The 23,446-nt window shown below is 27.5% G+C and overlaps 1 protein-coding gene across 3 annotated transcripts in view; it reads right to left on the bottom strand.

The window, feature by feature from the left end:
• Positions 1 to 23,446, bottom strand: part of LOC112680671 (hemicentin-2-like) — a 258,542-nt gene that overhangs the window by 187,894 nt on the left and 47,202 nt on the right. For 2 of the 3 annotated variants that reach the window (XM_025550846.1, XM_025550845.1), the window contains exon 2: positions 3,096 to 3,208. The exons of the other annotated variant lie outside the window; for it this stretch is intronic. The gene's annotated coding sequence lies outside the window, so the exon portion shown is untranslated. The remainder of the gene's footprint in view (positions 1 to 3,095; positions 3,209 to 23,446) is intronic. 3 annotated transcript variants of the gene reach the window in all.

Genomic DNA, 23,446 nt, shown 5'->3' with positions numbered 1-23,446 from the left:
ATTAATAGTTAATGATTTTATGATATTATATCATACTCGATATTTTTCTGGTAGTAATAAACTTTTTAAAAATATTTGAATATTGTTTCATAATATCAATGCTTGTTCATAAACTGTTAGCAAATGACTCTTAAAATTATTATTTCAATAACTATTGTGCCATTATTGATATTATTTTCAATGAGTATACTACAAATGAAATTAACTAAATCCGTGAGGTAACTTGAGTAACTGTTATAGTTTATAATCTTGAAACTGGTATTCATATACTGCAGGGTTTGGATAACACGATACTTTCTAAACATTTTAGTAGGGATAACAATTTGGCCATTCAGATTTAATTTAATTATTTATGGAATATTTCTCTAAAAAACTAAATTACATTTAACTTTAAACTTTAATTTAATATAGCCTAAATCTATTCAGACAATATAATTTGGTTGATAGAAAGCATAATTTGGCAGATAGAAAAAAATTACAAATTTATTGTTTGAATTCAATCAGTGTCTTAACGGATGCAAATTTTTAGTTACTGAATATTGTGTACTCGGTTTATTCAAATTTTTAATAACGATTAAGAATCGTTCGATACGACATAATTTTTGATGCGTAACCAAAAAATTTGTGAAAATACTTTTCGGTATATATTTAAGATTATTCATCCGTTTTGAAAGTAAAAAACTCAAGTTTTATAATAATGGATTAACGTAGTTGACGTAGTGCTCGCAAAATCTGCATAAATTTACAAGAAATCCTTTTCTTTCCTATAACTATAATTATAAGAAATCCTATAATCTATAACTAATAATTTGGTTTTAAACAATATTATGCCAATTACTTAACCAGGAGAAAAAATAGTTGTTCACATTTGATACGAAAACCATGTGGCTAAGCAGAAATTGAACCCTGATGCAACTACAAGTCCCGAACCTTTCAATCGGATAGCGCGTATTGGAGTTCAATAATGGATGGTTTACTCATTCAATTTCCGTCCAGTGTTACGTTGAAAATCGTCGAATACTGTTAAACAGTTGCCTCGTTCGAATGTCAAATTTAAATGATAACCGATTTCGCTATCATCAACCACGTTCGGTCGGCGTGAAGTTACAAAAAATTAGTTTTTACTTTTTAAACCGAAAACCCCAAAAGTGGACGCTAAATGTCATGCCATTGAATATTGCAGTGGGGCTCATAGTTTTGAGGAACATACTTATGATTGCGTGTGAATAAATTTCTTAAAGGTTAGAGTGGCTTAATTATAAATCGGTATGTTGGACTTGTTAACACTTGACGCGATGAGCGTTTGATATTGTAATATAGTGCTGTTTCCGTTGGAATACCATCGAACCACGAACAAATATCGACGTCATAAAAATGACAGGTAAAAATATGTTTCAATAGATTTGATTAAAAAAAAAAAAAAAAAAAAAAAAAACATCTATATTTTAGCTTTTGCGCCGATGGAAATATGGGTGGTTGAATCCTATTGGATAACAAAGTGCGAAACCGTATTGATATCGACTACAATAAATACGTTATGCCGCGTGTAAAATAAAAAATAAATTTGAACAAAAATACATTCACATAAGCTCATCCTCACTCAGCAACCCTCTCACACGCGAGCACACCCGTTTGCAAATATATTATTCGAACACAACCACTATGAATTTATTATCTAAAATTCCATTTTCGGGAGTTTAAATATCACTATATCACTGAATAAAGTTGGAACGATACGCGAGAAACAGTTGTATGCTATTTGCAAAACAAATTTAGATTTGTTACTAAATTTACTCGCGCGATCTCGACATTGGAAACATTTCATCATAATTAATGAAAAATATTCAGGTTACCTAGTTTATAGCAAATATACGTTACATAAAAAATATGATAGAAAAATATTATCATTAGAACAATTCAATCAAAAATGATTCCCGACATCAATACATAACGAGCATAATTTATCAGTATAGTGATTACAATATTTGTATTTTAAATTCTCCTGAGTTTTTTAAAATAGCCGTGAATCATTGTTAACTTGTACAGGTGTATTTGGATACTTTTGACGACGATGCCTCGATAATGTGCATAGCAACATACTCACTCGGGTAAACGAATCGAGAGCAGGTGTAATGCCCAGATGTGATTCATTGTGATTAAACGCGAACGAATCGTGCATGTGTGGTTGTTTCAACATCGTACACGAAACTAAAATTAACGATATTAAAAGTGCACTTTGCTTTATACAGCAACAACGCGACCAAAATTCGATTACGTTGTCTAACCAACACACTCAGTGAACGATACCAATCTAGCGGTGACCTGTAAAAACGCTTTCAGCGGAGATTTTCAACTTCTTTATGTAGAAATAAAAAAAAAAAAGACCCCATCAACCGCTCTTCTTTCCCTTCAAACCAAATGATTTTTCTCGTTTGAGTGGAGTATCGGAGCCAAACCAAACATCAATTAAAAACGGAATATTTTATCGCATAAAACCGTCGTAACGCCGCTTGCAGATGGCAAACGGTGGATGTTTGCGCCGACACTTTTTTGCCGTGACGAAGTTGTGAAAATGATAGCGGATACGATCCCGCCACGTTCACATGCGTAAAACCGTGTAAATAATTGCGGTGAAAAGGTACGAACAGAAAAAGGTCGGCGGTGACCAGCGGTCGTGATGAATACATCGCCGTTGACAAATATGACGTGGCAATAATTATTTTTTTCATATTTTTTTTCGTCATTCTTGACCGTATATGTGCACCGACAGAGTTACATGGTGATAGTTAACTACTTTTCTACACTATGTTTTTTATATTTTGTTTTTACACCTCTTTTTCTTTCTCTTTATTCTATTTTTAATTTTTTTTTACCTCCTCCTCCGCACAAATAACATTAAATAATAATAAAAGCTACCCTCCCGCGTCGTACAGGAGACGCACAAAATATCGCTGACACGTCACTTTTCATCCGGTAACCACGCGCGTGCACCACGGTTGACCTGCAGCGATCCGTAGGCTAACACGGAACAATAATAGCGGTTTCACGTAGTTAGCGAAATAACGTCAAAATACGACACCATCGTACGTACGTACCTCTTGTCGACCGTTGGCAGTGGAGAGTCGGATCCGCTACGAGTGGAACACTAAACACGACCGAAGAGCCGAACGCCCTCGTCTGACGGTAATATTGTCTTTTTGCTTCGAATCTGCAACACAAAATCGTACGATGTATGATGATACGAACGAATCGTATGGAACACGTACGAATTATGATTGTACTCGGACCTGGGCACCGGTTATTGAACGGTTATTTTTTTAGAATTCGTTCGTTTTTAACGTTCCCTCATAAGTCAATAACCGCAGGTCACACCTGTAAGAGATTGGTAATAGCGTTTTGTTTTAAATCATTATTAAGAAAATTATATAGAAACAAACGTATATTTTAAACATATCAGTTGGATTAGAAAATGATGCATTAAACCGTTTAATAAATTACACATACGGTTTGCTTCAACTTAATATATTAATTGGTATTTTTCAATAGTTAATGAATGTTTAAAAAATGAATAGTTCACAATTATTTCGGAAGTGACAAACGCATAAACCATAAAATTTAGATAGTCATTACTCGAAAAATATAGCCTTCATTTATGATTTTTCGTAAGTAATAATTTTTATGATTTATATTTTTCAATACAATATCGATTATTATTATTCATTTTTATTCATTTTTTTTTTAATATTTTTATTTTTATTTTTATTTTTTTTTTTTTTTTTTTTTTTTTTTTTTTTTTTTTTTTTTTTTTTTTTTTTTTTTTTTTTTTTTTTTTTTTTTTTTTTTTTTTTTTTTTTTTTTGTGTAAATATACTCGTAACATATTATATAATATTATATCTACTAGTGATTAAATATAAAATATAATTTCATACAATAAACAATAATAATACAAGATATTGCTAACAGAAGTTACGAAACTATAATCGTTATTTTGTATACGACTATTTCGTGTTCGGAGTAATATAACATATAAAATATAAAATACATTTAACAATGATTAATAGTTACCGATTTTAATTGCCCTCAAATAATATTCTTTAGGTTATTAATTATTAAAGGATAAAATGGTTATATCAGTATACACCAGTTATCATGAACCCACAAAAAATATAAATTTTAAATTAAAAATTACAGCTTATACTTAAAAATACATAGTTTATAAAAGAAAATGAAGAGGATGAAAACTGTAGAAAAAAATATTTCTCTTTCTATTATTAATAAACATTGAGTGTATCACAGTTGAACGAAAATGGCTTGTAATTATAAATTCAGGAATGTTATTTATTCTATATTATAGTATGCTAATACAAAATTAATATTCATATTGATGCTCCTAAAATTGATTTAAAACACGTTTTGAAGGATAAAAATATTTGTTAGCAACTACCATTTCAAATTTTTTTCTTGTATATTTTCTTTATTAAAAAGACTTGATTTATACTATTTATTTATCTGAATACTTGTCAGTGATCGATTTTCATTGAGCTTGACATTTTATCAATAATAAACGATAATATATAGTTTAAATGTCAGTACCTTAAAAAAGACTGAAGTCCAAAGTCTAATAAAAAAATTTTAGTGAGACCGAGTGCGCCACTGTTGTATTATTATAAAGTTGACTGATAAGACATGGTTTTTTCGATAATATTTTAGTTTTTATTGAAATTTGTTGAAGTTTTATTGGTTTCAAATTATTTGAAATGCATGTTATATTTTCATATAAAATATAATTTATTTGAAATCTTTATTATATACTTTGATTGACAATGTAAGTATTGACATTTAGCATTTATGTTTGTGATGGCTTTGTATAGACTACATGATGCTGTCAGCACTAATTTTTTTCACTCAAATTCAGTATGAAAAGAACAATGCGTATTTCAATGTTACACATCACAGTTTAATAATAGGTGATGTTAATATTTACATCATTATTAATAATCATTATCATTCATAATAAATAAATAAATTCTTTTGATTTGGAAGCCATTGTAATTGTTATAAAATTCAGAATGGGAATAATTAATCATAACTTTTGGTTACGATTGCTATAATTGTCACATTAATGTTATTTGTTTTTAGAATGCATTTGATTTATAGAAAAAATAAAATTATAAAAGCATTTAACACAAAAGGAAAATTGACATTTATTGTTAATTCGTTTTAACATACATACATTACAATATATTATTATATTATTATTATTATTATTATTATTATTATTATTATTAATATTATTATTATTATATATTTGTATATTTCATTTCAAATTTTATTATTTTTTAATGTATTTCAAAAAATTTATTAATTTCTCGAAGTTTCAAAATTTAATTCCTATAGTTAATGTATTGTTTTGAACACTTTATAATATTTTTTATTTCTCAAAGGCTTTTTCTAATAAAATATATTCATCACCAAAAAATGTTTGCAAATAAAACTCGAGTAAATAAAATTATAATAAGACATATTCATTTTTTTTATAATTACTTAAAAAAATTGAAATGCAATAATCTTTATTTTGATAGTTTTTCAAATAAAATGCTCGAACATTTTTTTTAAAACATTTAAGTTTATTTTCGTTTAATTTGGTTAAAGGTTCTGATGCTAAATAAATGAAACGAGTGTATATTCAATCAAATATATTGATCTATTTTTCCTATAAACTATTTATTAACTATATACTCAATTTATAGAAGTATTCAAATACTGAATAAAGTTAAAACAAAATTAAGTCAACTATATCGAGCAAAAATTATTTATTTATCATTTATTCAAACCATCGCGTTTTAAATCGTTCCGATCGCGTTTTAAATCGCACTAAACGTTTTAAAATATATAACCATTATTGTGACTAAATTTTTTCAAATTTTGTTGCCCGCTTAACAAGATAGAATTATCTAATCCATTAATGTCTTTCTGAAGATATTAGAACTTTCGAAATCAATTGCGTATGGCAAGAGACAGACAAGACAGTTTGATATTTCGATTTGGTACGACTCTCGTGAAACGGGGATGCTGAAGTATCGCAAATAGACGAAATTCTATAGTTAGAAAGCATCTTTGTCGTTCAATCCCTGAGTTTCTAATAAAAAGTGACGCGGACCCGTGCGGCAGCCGTTACTGAAACGACCGTCGCCGACCGTGCCCTTATCTCTCTCATCAACCACCACTCCGCGGCACACAACGTCGCAGCGACACCCCGTCCTCCCATCCATCACCGGACAGGGGACGCGAGCGGTCTCTACGACGTCCGACAGGTACCACAATCTGAACCGTGCTGTTTTTCCGAGACCGTGTAACGAGACACAGCTCCACTTTCTAAATTAATTTAAATTAATACTCATAATGTTTAATTAATAATGTGACAATATTAACCATACATTTATTTTATGTTAATTTGAAATGTGCAATTTAACTTGGCTATAATCGTTTTATGCAATAGTCTATTATTGGTATCATACTTAAAATATACATCTTGCATAATAGTCCTTACTCATATACAGGGTATTTATTTTTTCAGTAAAATATACGGATGTAGAGTATACAATTTATTTAGTCTTATAATTTTCTAACATTATTAATCTAATAAGAACTATGATTACATTTCAATGTATAATTTGCATAAGTATTTTATTTTAATTCAATACTTGTAAATCAATAAATTATTAAATTAATATTTAAATATTTGCATAATTTGCATTAGTATTTTATTTTAGTTCAATACTTGTAAATCAATAAATTATTAAATTAATATTTAAATATTTTATTCTAACTGATGATATTCGTTCAAAGCGTTACCAGAAGAATTGTATAAATTATTATTTTATACTGATGTATTAGAGTCATAGAACATATTTTTTAGACAAACAATCTAATCAGAATCTACCAGATTAAATCTTTGGTCATAGCTGTACTAGAATTCTTCTCAAATAAAACTTTTTCTGATACAACGAAACAATACAAAACACTTTGACGATATATTAAATTTTGTTAGAGCTCGTTTGATTAAAATGTTTAGCATATTCGAATGAAGGTCGTTACATTAACAGCACAGTGGCAAATTTAATAAATATATGTCAACCACAATTTTAGCAAACATATTATGGTAGATTTAAAATTTAAAAACCATTGACATTGAGTTTTGCTGTTTTTAATTTAACTTTATACATATTGTTCCTGTGTCTGTTACCGAAACATTAGTAGGAAATTAATTTTTTTTTCCGTTACCGGAAATATTGAGTTCAAAAAATCACATTCCGTGGCTCAAGCACATTAAACCGCTCAGCCTGTTTTTATTCTCGACACGAACACCGTGATCTACAACTTATTGTAAGCTCGTTGATTGTTTAACCGAACCGTGATTTACAGATATAAAATAACGAATGGGCCTATTATTTTTTTCCACGAAATGTCCTCGCGGCCTATTGTAATTGAGAATAATAATATGCCATTCACTTGCGTACGTCGTATACATTTAATATATATATATATATATATATAATACATAATACGTGCGCACGGTTACACGCAAATATTATCACTGTTTAATGCATTATTTGATGACTTATAAGTAGCACATTCCAATGGTCATTATAATAATATATTGACCGAAAATCCATTTCATCAATTGATTTTTTAACGTTGTTATTATACTGTCGATAAGTGTTTAGCGTTTCGGGGCTGTTCAAATAATATATCCATAAAATATACAATACAGGGTATAATAATAATGCACAGTGATTTTTAAGCAAGTTATTCCCTTTTTGCGGAAAAAATGCGTATTATGTATAAGACTACAGTGCAGTAGCCAATGAAAAGAGCACTGACCTCAAAATATCTTTTTTTTTATTTTTTTTTTTTTTAAGAGCTTTACTATGTTACTTCTAGTATATATAACATTGACATTTTTTTCTATATTGCCAGTTACAACCGAGTTGGATGAAATATTTTTTTTTACTCTTAAGCGTATAAAATTTAACCTAAGAAATTCAACTTGTGAAGATAGATTCAATGGCCAGGCACTAATAAATATACATATAAATATATACTGAGATATAAATTTAGACATAGAATCAATAGTAGGTGATTTTTCTAACATAAAAGTTTATAAAATTGTTTTACATATATATATTATATGTATTATATATATTTTGTTCACTCAAAACATGATTCAGTTAATTTCTTTGGAGTTTTTGATGTAACATAGTGAATAAATGGGCCAATGCTTTCAAAATTATTTAATTTTAAATATGTGTATGAAAAGTGTAAATTAATTAGTATATTCTTATTTTATTATTATTTTTTTTTTTTTTTTTAAGAATAATACGACACATATTCAGATTTATATATAGATGAAATACATGTTATATTAAAGCGAAATAAAATAAAAATGAGAAGCTACATCGAATTATAAAAATTCATTATAATTGTATAGTTAGTAAGATGAATGACACTACATTAAAATAAATAGAGGTAAAACTAATGAAAATAATTAATTCAATGTACTTTAAGTTAAAAGATCACAAAGTCATTAATCTAGAATCTAGAAGGTAATCGTTAAAATATCATAGATTTGTCATAAGTATTGTTAAAGTTAATATGGACAAAAAAAATTAACGTAACTCAGTTTAAGAAAAAGTTGATATTTTTAATCGCTGGATGAAACATCTAAAGAGAGATTGTTACTTCCTATTTTTTTAAATTAACCCCAGAAATATTATTGTAATATTATTATTATGCATAATATAAACTGTAGCATATATACCAATTTTAATTTATTCAAATTTTAAATATTTTAACTATAAACATTTTAATTAATAATATACCAAATGAATATTACACTCATATAATATTAAAAAATATATTACTTTCAATTACATAAAATAGAAACTTTTATTTATAAATAATGATAATTTTAAATTATTTATTTTTCAATAAAATATATATTATATTTAATAAACAAGGTAATATCAAAGTTCCTATTTTTTATTTTTCTTCGTTTTTACCATCACTTGCCCTCCTGTACTAAAATTATTTTTTTTTAAATGTTATTATAAATTTTTTTTTCTTTTCTAATACCTAGAATCTGTATTTATTTCTATAATTTCCTATTTAATCTACTAACTGTATACATTATTCTCCGTAGTAAAATTCTTTCTCTAGTTCTATATAATATTTATGCTTCAAATAAAAAGCTATCTATCTAAATACAATTAGCAGATTTGTATTTGTAATATATTTAACTATTAGAGTCTGCAAATGATAAAGCAAATATCCCAATTCGTATTTATCCAATTATCACTTCCTTGAATCTCCATATTCGCATAAAGATTATGTCCACATGGTGTGAAAAATGTCACTTTTAACAAATTAAGAACCAGCCATACTTAATTTTATACATCATTTAGAAAATTAATAGTAAAATAATAATATAAATATATATTTATATTTATATTATAGCACATACATATCAAGAAAAATTAACGTTTTTATATAATTATAATATAGGTTTATAAAAAAAAAAAAAAAAATAGCTTTTAACTTAATGGATTATTTTAAAATCAATCAAAAAAAGCTATGTTATTCCAATATTCAATTAAAATAGTTAAGTAGAATAGTTAAATAAAATTAACTAGTAATTGAAATTTAACTTTTGAACTAAATAATGTCCGCCTTTGATACCAAAATCTTCATTAATACATTAAAATAAATTTTAAAGTACTGTTTTAAATTTGACCATGGTCATTAAAACTTCCAAAAAAAATTAACTAAATGATTATTTTTATGAAAAAAAAAGTTGATAATTCAACAGGAAACTCCTTAACACGTATAAAAAGTCAATATCGTGTAAAATATAATCATGTTAATATCATGTGTTTGAATATGTATTCTTGAAGTACACATATATTATTCATAAATCAATGAAAAAATACATAGTTTAAGTATAAAAATAATGAGATGCTTAGAAAAAACACCCAGTACACTGTGTGTTTACCGAATAACTCCCGTAGTTTTATTGTACACGTTTATGTATTCAATATCGACTAAAGAGTTATTGAAAACTTTTGATGTTTTAAACGATTGTGTCTGCGCTGCCGTAGGAAAGAACAAAAAAAAAAAAAAAAAATGATATGGTTCGATTTGAATATATTATATGACAGTAAAAAAAAATCTTTTATAAACGTACTAAGCTACGTGTGTAGTAAGTTTTTCGCGTCATTATAATTTTTCAACAACGTAATGACATAGCAATTTTATTCGGTACGATATTAAATTATTTTTGCATTCTTCATAAACAATAAAAATATTTCATTTCGATCACGAACGGAACGGAAGAATAAAAGTATGCTGACTCCGTTTTAAAGAACTGTGTAGTTGTTTCAACGTAATTCGATCGTTCGGCAAACATTTTACATTGCACGTAACATCCATTTCTTGCTTTTTGGCTTACGTTTAATAACGTTTATCGCGGTGTCGGCATGGATCGTGAAAAATGTGATTATCAAACTTCGATTTTCGAGCTGTAACGGAGTGCGGAGTATTGTTCGGTAATATGTCTGTCCAGCGATGAATACAGAGGTATTTACGGTAATACAACTTTACCGTGCTGTCGAACTAAAAATATATAAACGTACGTTCGCGTATACAGTCAAAGGGGTTGTTTGCACGATACTGCGTTGGCAGGGCTCAAGGAAGCTGACCACACCGGTGGTGCTAGTTGAAGTTTGACCTGCGCGTAGTCCTAATCGTCTTACAGAACGTTTAGGTGTACTTGAATAGTTTGACATGTTTGCTGAAGATTGCGTCTGATGTAGAACGCACAACACAACACGTGTGTGAAGTTAGCCCCCCACTATAAAAAATACTTTCCAAAATAATTGTAACCTTATTTTCTTAATTTGTAACTATTTATAACCAAGTTTTTAGAATTTGTAACCTCATATTTTTCAAGCTACGCGTATTTTCTCAATGAGGGGCTAACTTCACGCAGCCCCCCCCCCCCCAATTCAATCGAATCGTCCAAAACAAGTTGTAACTTATAAAACTCAATTTGTAACTATTTTTAACCAACTTTTTGGAATTTATAACCTCGACCCTTTCGAGTAATTGTAAATTTCTCAATGAGGGGCTGGCCCCTTCAATTCAACGGAATCGTCCAAAACAAGTTGTGAATTACAAAACTCAATTGGTTACTACTTGTAACTAAATTTTTAGAATATGTAACCTCATCAATTTTAAGTACCGATGGATTTCCCAAAGAAGATAACTGAATAAAAAAATTAAGTTTTTAATTTATAATATCACCCAGTTCAATCAATTCGTCTAGAACAGATCGTAAGTTGAAGAAAATAAATGTTGATTTCAAAGAAAATATAATTTCAGATGACCAAGAAATAGTTAAAGAAAATGAAGATATTCAAAATAATGTTCAATGTCTTAATAATATTTCAAATAATATGGATACATTTATTAAAAGTATTAAAGAACGTGTAGCAGTTCTTTCCGATACATGTGGTGATCGTTTGAATGGGTACTTTTTACCTATCTTATGTGCTTCTCTTCTTCGGATTACGAAAGATTTTCCTCTCTGGACAAACATAATGGCTAGATACTATAAATCAAAGTATGAAACGGTCACTTCAGCACCAGTCGAAGCATATTTTTCTCATTCCAAAAATTAATTGAGACAATCACTTAGCACCATAGACCGTTTTGTTGGTTCACATTTATTATCGATAGAAGGAGAATTGAAAATTACCAGATTATTATAAGTTAACAAAAATCAAGATTATAAATCGAAAAATGATTTTAAATCAAACAACAGCAGTATTGATATGATGTATGGTAATGAAAAAAATAAGGAAATTTATATAAATAGCTATATAAGTAATGATGTTGAATCGGAATTGTATAGCGATGATGATATTTCTATCAATTCAGATTAATCTGATTTAAATATAATGATAACAGATGAATTGAAAATTGGAGAAATAAAGCAGACCAACCAATCAAAATTAAAAAAAAAATAATAAATTCCAAACGATTATCAAAATATACAAGTCCATGTTCAGATATTCGTCGTGTACTAAACACTTCAGGATTACGATCAATTTCTTTATCAGTGATATTAAACGGAAATCTTTTACTCGCTGTTTAAGTAAATAAAGAAAAAATTCTGATATTTAACACGTGTGCTTTTGATTTGCTTTTAGTAGTAATAACAGTAAGTTACATCGATAGCAAAAGTTATAAGTTATATATTCATAATAATAAAATGAATCCTTTTATAATATTATGCAAAGATGTAGCTCTTCATGGATCAACAAGCATTACTAATCAACAATGAGATAATTTGCTGCTAGAAAGTGGATTTTTTATAAAGTCACCAGTAGAATCCGGAACCTCAATGTTGGACGCAAATATTAATATTATTGCGTTAAGTAACAAGCTTCTTTCTGATATACCTAGCAGTATACAAACATTGGAATGCACCATTTGTACTACAAAAACCGTATTTCATGATGCAAAAATAATACTCAACGAATTGTTAAATAGTAGTGGACACTTAGAAGATATAAATAAATATTTAAATAAATATGTTACGAAAAAAAAAGAAAAATGGTGTCCAAACTGCAAAAAAATAAGTGGAAATTCCAAAAGAGTATTGCAGGTACATATTTTATTGGAAACAGACGTATTTAAAGATAATATGATAAATGAAAATAAAATCTTGGTCAATGATATATCATCAAAGTTGTTTGCTGGAAAAGAAAGGTAAACATTTAAATGCTAATAATAATTATTCATAAATATTTTAGGAGTTTAGGAGGTAATTTATTATATATTAATACTATAAATAATTTATTATTTAGGTTTTCACTACAGTCAATAATTTCATACATTGGAGATTCAAATGTAAAAAACATGGGCCAATACGTAACACACTGCAAACGTCTTAAAGGTTATTGGGAGATACATAATAACTTGGTAAAAAAAAGAACAATATATAAGTGTACAAAATCCAAATATGTAAAACCACATATATTATTTTATATAAAAATATCAGATTAAGTATGTTAGATTTGTAAGCGTTTTAAAATTTAATTAATTTTTTTTCCCGAAATTAATTTTTTTATTTATTTTTGTAAGGCTCTAACAGGTGTATATTTATATTAAAAAATAGTTTTAATTAATAATTTTAATAGTACAAAGAAATATTTACATTAATCTACTTAATAGTTTATTTTATACTATTGAATTTTAATGAATGTGAAGTGGCTTCTTATAATAAGTTAAGAGTGGTAACAATTTATTTTATACGTTAATAATATGAGTATGTTGTAAAATATCTTTAATTTAAGATTTTAGCCTAATCAAATAAAAATAAAAGTAAAATTCTAGTTAAGATATTTATTCATTCTAGATTTTGTTTTTCTTAAATATAGATTTATTTTCTTCAACTTACGATCTGTTCTAGACGAATTGATTGAACTGGATGATATTATAAATTAAAAACTTAATTTTTTTATTCAGTTATCTTCTTTGGGAAATCCATCGGTACTTAAAATTGATGAGGTTACAAATTCTAAAAATTTGGTTACAAATAGTAACCAATTGAGTTTTGTAATTCACAACTTGTTTTGGACGATTCGATTGAATTGGAGGGGGGGCAGCCCCTCATTGAGAAATTTACAATTACTCGGAAAAGCCGAGGTTACAAATTCTAAAAAGATGGTTAAAAATAGTTACAAATTAAGTTTTATAAGTTACAATTTTTATTGGACGATTTCATTGAAGTGGGGGGGCAGCCCCCCATAGGGAAATCGATAACTTCACGAAATTGAAGAGGTTACAAATTTCAAAAAGTTGGTTACAAATAGTTACAAATTGGGTTTTATAAGTTATAATTTGTTTTGGACGATTTCGTTGAATGGGGGGGGGGGGGCTGCGTGAAGTTAGCCCCTCATTAAGAAAGTACCCGTAGCTTAAAAAATATGAGGTTACAAATTCTAAAAACTTGGTTACAAATAGTTACAAATTAAGAAAATAAGGTTACAATTATTTTGGAAAGTATTTTTTATAGTGGGGGGGGGGCTAACTTCACACACGTCAACATAACGTAACATGATAGAAATTAAATAATGATGTCCAATAGTATAACGGTGTTTGTTATGGCGATAAACATGGGCACGTGAGTTTTAATACAATCAAAACACAAAACACAATTGACAAAAATTATGGCTTCCGGTGGACGGTCCGTGCTACGAACTCATAGTTTTCATCAAAAAAACAGATACAGACAGCCTGTAGTGACGGTGCACTATTTTCACGTACTCAGTGAACTTTTGATTAAACATATTTACTGGCCGGATTTCTTTAGCTTTGACGGTTGCATCTAACGATATGTTTTTGTAGTAAGATGATATGTATATTTTATGTTTAGGTGTTTCGGATATGTGGTGTTCTTCAGCTTTGTATTCATTTGATTAGAGAACAGATTCCATTTGCCTTTAATTTATGAGTTGCTTGGCTGATGATGTTGTGACGACAAATTAACTTTTATTTTTACTGGAGTGTGGCCAAGTCAAGCTCTGCAAAAGGTTCTTACAAGTATAAATGGAATTGATTTAATCAATAAAATATCTGTGATGTTAAGTTGTCTATTACTATTCATGGAAAAGTAAGCAAGATTACCTGGTGCAGCAACTGCGTAAGGAGTGTTAGAAATAAATGTTGGAATGCCGTTTGGATTATTCACATTACAGCCCCAATCAGTACTTTTAGAGCTAAGGTCATTAACCATAACAATTGAATTATTTAGACTCACTACGTTATCTGTAATATGCACATTGTGATTGGCCGGTTGATAAGCATTACGAACATAACCAGCCTATTATTTATATTTACCAGAAATGCTAAAAATAGCTTCCAGACACTGCAGACCGGTTATAAAAATGTATTCATGATTTATTTCGTTGTGAACTAGAATAGTCAAACAACCACTGGCACGCTATTGTGTGACTTGATTTTCGCGGTATACTTTTTAATTGTGTAATTTTATTTTGTCTGTATGTGATAAGAGAGTTTCAGTTATGTACGCAATGTCTACATTGTAAAAATAAAGTGTTTCTTTGATTTTTTTTAGTGCATTGGCACTTCAATTGAATAACATAGTACAATGGAGACCCTTTAGTATTTAATTTTATTAGCTTTTAATGATGATTGACAGGTTTTCAATTATTTGTTAGCAAGTTACGTTACAAATGTATTTATAAGTGGTAAGAAAATTTTTATGAAATTATTATTATTTTTCGAGTTGTATTTGTTGGTTTATTTATATAGTTTTTATTATTATTATTATTATTATTATTATTATTATTATTACACACAGAGGTATGTGTAATAATTTTCAATGTTATTTTTATTAATATGTATATTTCGAATATTGGGGTTAAGAATTGGATTAGAATAATCTTTATTGTTGGTGATAATTTTTATTGATACTTATCGCACAACATGGTACGATTTTGTTATAATGCTCGACGAGGGAAAAAAATTGGAAAACAGTAGAAATTAAACGAACTAAAATATAGACAATACGCGAGAGTTTGGTACAAAAAATGTTTAGTTAATTAAAATTTGATATATAGCTGAAATATGCGTTATAGACAAAAAATATATTATAAAAGTAATATTAAAAAAAAAATGTCCAACTTTATGAAAAAAAAGTAAGATATTCTATGAATGTAAAGTAATATTCTAAAAAATTTTAATTATAATAATGATAAGATTTGATGATAAATTATTCATAATATTTTTAATATTATTTATGAAATAGCTCATGGAAATAATTAAAATTTAAATATTATTTTTTTTTAAAAAAACAAACATATATAAAGAATAAAACACAACACACCGAGTATTGTAAATAACAATTATGGTATAAAATATCAAAATAATATATCTGATAAATTCACTAAAATTCTAAACAATAAAAGGTATAATTTGAAAATTGCTTTTAAAAATAATAATAATTTAAGACAAATACAAATAATAAAACTAAAACCTTTACAACAAATTCCCTTTCTTTAAAATATGCTATTATTAATTAAATAACAGAATATATATAAGGTATACTGGCATTCATTTATCACTGCTATGAAAAAAATAAAAATAATCTAATTTAATATAATTTATTGAAATACCCATTACACTTAACTGTAAATGCGATGCTTCTTTACAAAACTTACATAGCCTTTAACTGTGATACCAATTATTTGATTTTCAATGCGTTTCATTAAAATTTTCATAAAATAGCAATATTTTATTACTTTATAGAAATGAATAATTCAAACGTGATTTTTCTTAGTAGCGTTAAGAGATGAAAATACTAATTTACAGAGCTCTTACTGTAAAATGACACTTAGACAATGTAGTTAGAAAAAAAAATTATGTTTACAGAGATACTCATATTACTACCGGGGCAAATATTGACGCCTTCCTCTACAGTATGTTCTTAACCAAATTTACAACTGATAAAGTGTATATATGTACGATTGCATCGGGTAAGCAATTTTTGTTTTACTTTTCTCATTTTGATAAGTTACTAATAATGAGTTATCAAAAGAGAAAAACCATTGTAAAACTAAAACGAATAATTTTGAAAAAATATCAAAATCAATTAAATCAAAGAGAACGACACTGATATTAATGTACAAATTATAAAATACAATATTTTATTAAAATATCTTTTGACGTACATTATAGATTATTACTATATTATTTTACTGTATGAATAAATTGAAATCTTAAATAACAATCTAGACATGTCATATTTTACAGAATCATTGATTTTATAATTTTGACAAAATAAATGTAATTTTTAATGGTTCAAAGATTTTACCACACTATCAAATATTTTTCGATTTTTTCAATAAAAATATATCAAATACTCTACCAAGTGTCCCCATTTCGATATCCTTTTTCAATTTCTCCTAATAGAAGGAAAAGAAGCAACCGTTTTTTATTCCATATGCAACATTTTTCTGACTACACTTTAAAAAAAATTCTCTATATATTTTTCGTAGAGTTAATATTATAGTATATTGTAGAACCTTATATTTTCAGAAAATAATTCAAAAATTTTTATTAATATTTATTCATCTGGACGATGTATGTTTTGCTTTTACTAAATAATTATATGGATACTAATTCAATGTCTGGTTCGATAAACGTTATAAATTCGTTAACAGATTACGCGTAAAAATATAAATAAAACATAAAAAATAAAAATAAAATAAAAAATAAATAATAAATATTCTTATCCTAAAAATTTAGATATTTTCTAGAATGCAATTGAATGAAGAGAAAGTAGTAAATGCAAATTAAAGTCTTAATTTAAGTCTTGACTATCAGTCTGCCAATTTTTCATATACGAATTGTATTATTAAATGATCGATGGAGCTCTGATTATTATTATAGTTATGTAATTATCTGTAGATAGCTTTGAGTTTTTGTTTCCATTGAGTAATAAATAATAATTAATAAAGTATTGTATAAAAAAAAAATTCGAACGCATGTTACAAAGCACATACTAAATATATTGTAATTTGTACAAAATGTGTACGAATATATTTTTTTAATCAAAAAATTTGCAATCATCTGTAATTTTCCAAAATTCTAAAATCAGAACTTAGTAAATAAAAACAATCGAAAAACTGTGTTACTATACTCGATGTATAAACGATAGTCGAGTTGCATGTTGGTGCAAATAGTTGTATGTTAGTACAAATAGTTTCGCTTTATCCTCAGACACGTAATTTTACTGTACACATATTTGCGTACCTATGTAAAACAAACAGAACGAAACGGTTTTTGTCAAGCGCATGTCTGGTAAATCTTTTTTGACGACTTACGAGAAGATTTACGTGCTTTAAGTATTGTTATTATGCGTTCGTCTTACCAATGCCCGACAAAACGTTAGACGTTGTACGAATATTTTTAATGAATACAAACTCGTGTGTTGCATGATTTTGTACACATTTATTGTTACGGCAAATAATTCACGCTATTCTGATTTGAAGTTTCAGTCATGTTTATGGGACGATCAACATTTGCCAAGAATTTTGACGTCGACAGACCATTGGCAAGAAGTCTAGTAAGACTAACATAAAATATGATACATTAATATATATATATATAATTAATATATATATATATATATATATATATATATATATATAACATGGGCATTACTAGTTAGGAGAAATTGTCTGACAAGCAGCTGAAATTATTTTAATTTTGTCCGTGGAGTATTTGTACAGATCATCAAGGCCGAACGTATATTACCGTTAACGAAAATATCGTATGATCATCATCGAATGAATTCGAATGGTAAGAACTCGATTTTTTTTTTTTTTTTTTTTTAAGGAAAACGTAGCGTTTGCCCCGTGGTGCTGATTCGTGAAGTCTCGGACGATGTTTGTCGAATCATATTGGATTCAGAGTGGCGAACAACAATCATCAAGGTACGAGACCATTGCTTGGGAAACGGTTTGAAAATATGATATGCAAAATATTATGAAAAAATCGACCGTAGTCTAGACCATAATATAGCATGTCAACTAGAATATCCCGCAAAAACCTATGCATATTACTAATACGATGTAAAACATATATAAAGCTGATCACACGGTCGATGATTTGATGACGTTCGGCCCAGGAGAAGAATATAAATATCAATAATACCTGGCAAATGTATGAGCACAGTCATGGTGAACTCGAAATTCAGCTGTTGATCCATGATAAAATCGAAATATTTTACTGTGTAATGTATACACGTGCAATTGATGTCGCGATCCATGTTCATAAACATACCGTACAAAAAATCGGAAATAATTCATGGTCTCCATTCTATAATGATTTTAATAATTAATATTTAAATTTATAACCTACATATTTCTTAACGACGAATCATTTTGACTTCAAACTTTAAAAAATCATAGTATTATTTTATTTTTAATAAATAGTGGCAAATATACATGTACCAATGCATCTAGCTATCTTCAATAATTTTGCATTAAATTCGTGAAGTGTCGCAGACTACATAAACTTCCATGAAGTCATAAACCAACTTATAATTCATTTAACTTTATAATTCTTATGTTTCAGCCGTCGTTTTCTACTGACAATGGTTTTTCATTTTAGATTCTGAACGATGCGAAAAATATATTTTTCCATGACTTATCGATCTTAATAATATTAGAAAAGTGCAAATATCTATTATTTTTAGTAAAAATTAATTATATTTGCTATTTCTGAATAATCATAGTATCTATAAAATATAACAATAAGTTTTTTTATTCCTATTTTTATTTTAACAATATTTATTTTAAAAATATTTGAAAAAAAGTAGTGAAAAAGTAAAAATAAGAAACTTATAATTAAATTAACTTTTATTTACTTAAATTAAGGTTCTTACTGTCCTAAATGCATTATATAAAATTTGATATTTCATGTTTTCTATAGAATTAGTTTTAGTTTGAATGAAATAAAAGTATTAGGAACAACAAATTTCAATTAGAGCTTTTTTTCAAAAGTTTATAATTGAAAAAAAAGTACTACTTTAAAAGTTTGTATTTTGTTTTTATTTAAAAAAAAAAAAAAAACCACTTTAATAACACACTTAGTCTAGATACTATATTATAATAAGAATAATAATCGTATAATTCATTATACAGTTCTTATTTTAATTTTTTTTTTATCTTTATAGTAATGGTTAACCAAGGGTAACATTTACATATTATAGTGCATTTTTAAAATACAAGAATTAACATATGGTATTTATATGTATAATTACAATTTTTTTATCTAAATTGAGTTATTAAATTAACTTTAAAATACTGGCTGAATAGTGTTCATTTAGAGCACTTTCAAGTGATGTAGGATTTTTGATGATATAGCACAACATTGAGTATTAGATGCCGTGAATAATAATTATTAATCATAATTATTGAGTGTTATAAAGAAATACTGCTCATTTCACATGGTAACTTGGTTTTTTAGATATCAAATATAATTTATTATAATTTTAATATACATATAAACATAATTTACTTTTAGAAAAAATATATAATCTAATAATAAGACTTTATTCAGTTTCTAAATTTAATTCGCGGTCATAAAACTAAAAAAATAGTGACAATTATATGATATTTTTGAATGAACTCTCCATACAAAACTTTTATGACCCGTGTTATAAAATAATTTTTTTAAGACACCGCAATTTTTCCACCGATAATATTGTAGGTTATTATTCTTTTAAGCACACATATTAATTTAATTTTCGTGTAAAGTTGATTTGTCGGTTGATTGAATATATTATATAATTAATATTAACTGATTAAAATGTTGTGTACAAAAATATATATAAAATATCCTAAATATAAAAAAATACTAGAGCATTTAAAGGGCTCAGGTATTCCAATCATATTTCCATGCAGTAATTCTTTGGATTCTCATTTTACAAACATTTTAGAACACCATACATGTAATACTAATGAAAATTTTCAACTGAACCAAATTTCAAAACCGTCAATGTTACGAAAGTTTTAATAAAATTCATCGTTTTCAATAGAGGAAAATTTCAAAGAAACTTGAATGCGAGTATAGACATACATGAAGGTACAAAAAAAAAGTAATAATACTGATTTATATCGATTTAATTTTGATAACTCTTAATATTGTGCAATGGCTGTGTGTCCTATTAAAAAATCAAACTATCAAGCTATGTGATAAACGTACAACGATGAACCAAAATATTTTCAAGTGCAGTAATGGTTAAAAATATTTTATGAATAACTAATATTCACATAATTTTTCCAGAGCATGTATCTACATAAGGTTTGGTAAAAATAAAAGGGGACCTAAGGTGACTCTATATCTGTATTTATAATTTTCGTTCAGTGTCCGGGTAAACCATTTTCTTTTTGAAAAAAAGAAACAAAAATATAATCTCAATTCGTTTAAATAAATAGTAATCTACCCTTTTAATTTTCAAACAGCAGTATTTCACCTGACCAACAGAACAAATATCGTATTAACATATTCTCATTTTTACAACCACTTACGAGTATAGATACAGTTGTGCTTCATCCAATCATGCTGTTTTTCTGCTCATAGAGTATATATATTTCCTCTTTCAAATTTATGCATGATACATTTGATTATCAATTGACTATTAATAAAATATGATTAAATTAAGAAACGAAAATATATTGCCCCAGATTCACTACACTTGTCACTCCCAAAATATTATTGTTATATTTAGAATATTATATTCCAAAAAAACTTATTTCTAAAAATGCAAAGTCGAAGACACTTCCCAAAAAAGTCAAACTATCAACGTAATGATATTTACTATATGGCCAAGTTATTTATTTAAGTTATTGTTCATAATCTAATCACTTTATTCTTACTTTCATGAGCAGCACGGCTCTTTTATTTATATTATTAAACACATGAATACTTTATGAATAAAGCATAAACAAACTTAAATAATACACAACAACTTCGATAGTTTCGGTCTAGAATTTATTTATTTTCTTCCGAGTTCTAATCTCTCTGATTCTTTATATTAACATATAAATATAATTATCATGTACATACACATAGGTGTTATATGTGAGAGTCATAAATTATAAGAAAAGAAATAAGTAACTAAGTTTGTTAAAGCTTTATTTTGAAAATATTCAAGTGCTTAGCAATAGAAAAAAAGAGCCACGTTGCTCATGAAAGTGGAAGTGAAGTGCTGAGATTATGAACTAAATAACTTGGCCATAGTGAAGATATCATTATTTTGATAGGCTGACTTTTTTGAAAGGTGGTCTAAAACATGGTTTTCTTTTGTCGTAGGTTTACGACAAAAATGTTGGGATATCATATTTTTTTTCAGACTTATTTGTAGGTGACATGTTAATTTTTTATGGGTCATTGGAGAAAATTTGAGCATCATAGGTTTTTGTCTTGTAAGACCGTATTTTTCTTTATACAGAAGCTAAGAGATTGGTCTATTGGACATTGTTAATACCAGGCACGGATACCCAATTACAGTCTTTCATTTTCCGATGTCGATATGATAGTCGTAATACAGTTACTTGTTGCTTATAAGCAATTGTCAACTAACAATATATTCTATATATAATACGTATTACATTTAGCTCTCAAACCGATGCAACGTTACGTTGATTGTAGCTAATTTAACCCATTATAATATCATAAACATATTTTCAACAGTATTCAGCGAAAGTGAATGGCGTAGCTCCATGCACCACCGTCGACGAGTACTTCGCATTATATCAATTTATAGTATCAACTGTTAATGAGTATACATAATAATTTAAAATGTACAGAAAGTTGGGAAGGTAACGAACGAGGGAATTAATGATCAGCTACTGACAGAGTTTAACGTGTGATGCACGTACTTTGGAGTGCGGTCCAAGTCTCGATCACTTGATCAACGTGATGGGGACGGTCAGTTGACCGTCGTTATTGGTGTTTTTATGGATCGGAACACTGTCTTTATTACAATATTGATGTGTGCACACATACTATTCATGCATGCCTCCCTAAAATGGCACTAATTTTGAAAAAATCATAATTTTCACTATAAGATTTATCTTTGTGTAAAAGTTCAACTTTCTACCTAATGGAAAGTGCTTTATAAATTTTATGATCAGTCAGTCAGACAGCCAGTAACGAAATTGAAAACTTTGATATGCTCCCATTTTGAAACGGTTTAATATTAAGGGTCCAAATTTATACAATATCTTAAGATACGTGAGCTAAAGCTATTTTTTAAATTTCAAAAGACTATCTTAAGAAAAATCAAAGATACAGTTGTTAGAAAAACTGGGTGAGATGGTTCGTAAAAAGAAACACACGTTGCACTGCTAGAACTCGGCGGCACACTACCGTGCGTTCAGATACTTGCTGTCTGTGTCGGATATACAATTATACCTTATCTAACCAATGTATTACAATGCATAAAATATTCGGATAGGATTACAGCCAACTGGAGAAAATCATTATTTTTATTGTTATTTTTTCAGAATGTTATACACATTGACGTACTTATTACATTATTACTATTTTTATTATATTTTTTTTATTAATCAACATGAATGAAAACATAATATCAATTTAAGTAGGTACTATTCTTATTATATATTATAGTTCTGATTAATTTCATTATAACTATATAACCATGTGCCCATGAATTCAAATGGGTACTGAAAGTCTACAGTTAATTAATATAAAACAAGAAAAATATGGTGTATTAAATACTTTAAATAAAATCGTTTTACCGTATCATCATGAGCACATCACTT

Source organism: Sipha flava, unplaced genomic scaffold (assembly GCF_003268045.1).
Source record: "Sipha flava isolate LNK unplaced genomic scaffold, YSA_version1 179_pilon_pilon, whole genome shotgun sequence".
Classification (NCBI taxonomy): domain Eukaryota; kingdom Metazoa; phylum Arthropoda; class Insecta; order Hemiptera; family Aphididae; genus Sipha; species Sipha flava.
This window is presented reverse-complemented; position numbering and strand designations above follow the sequence as displayed.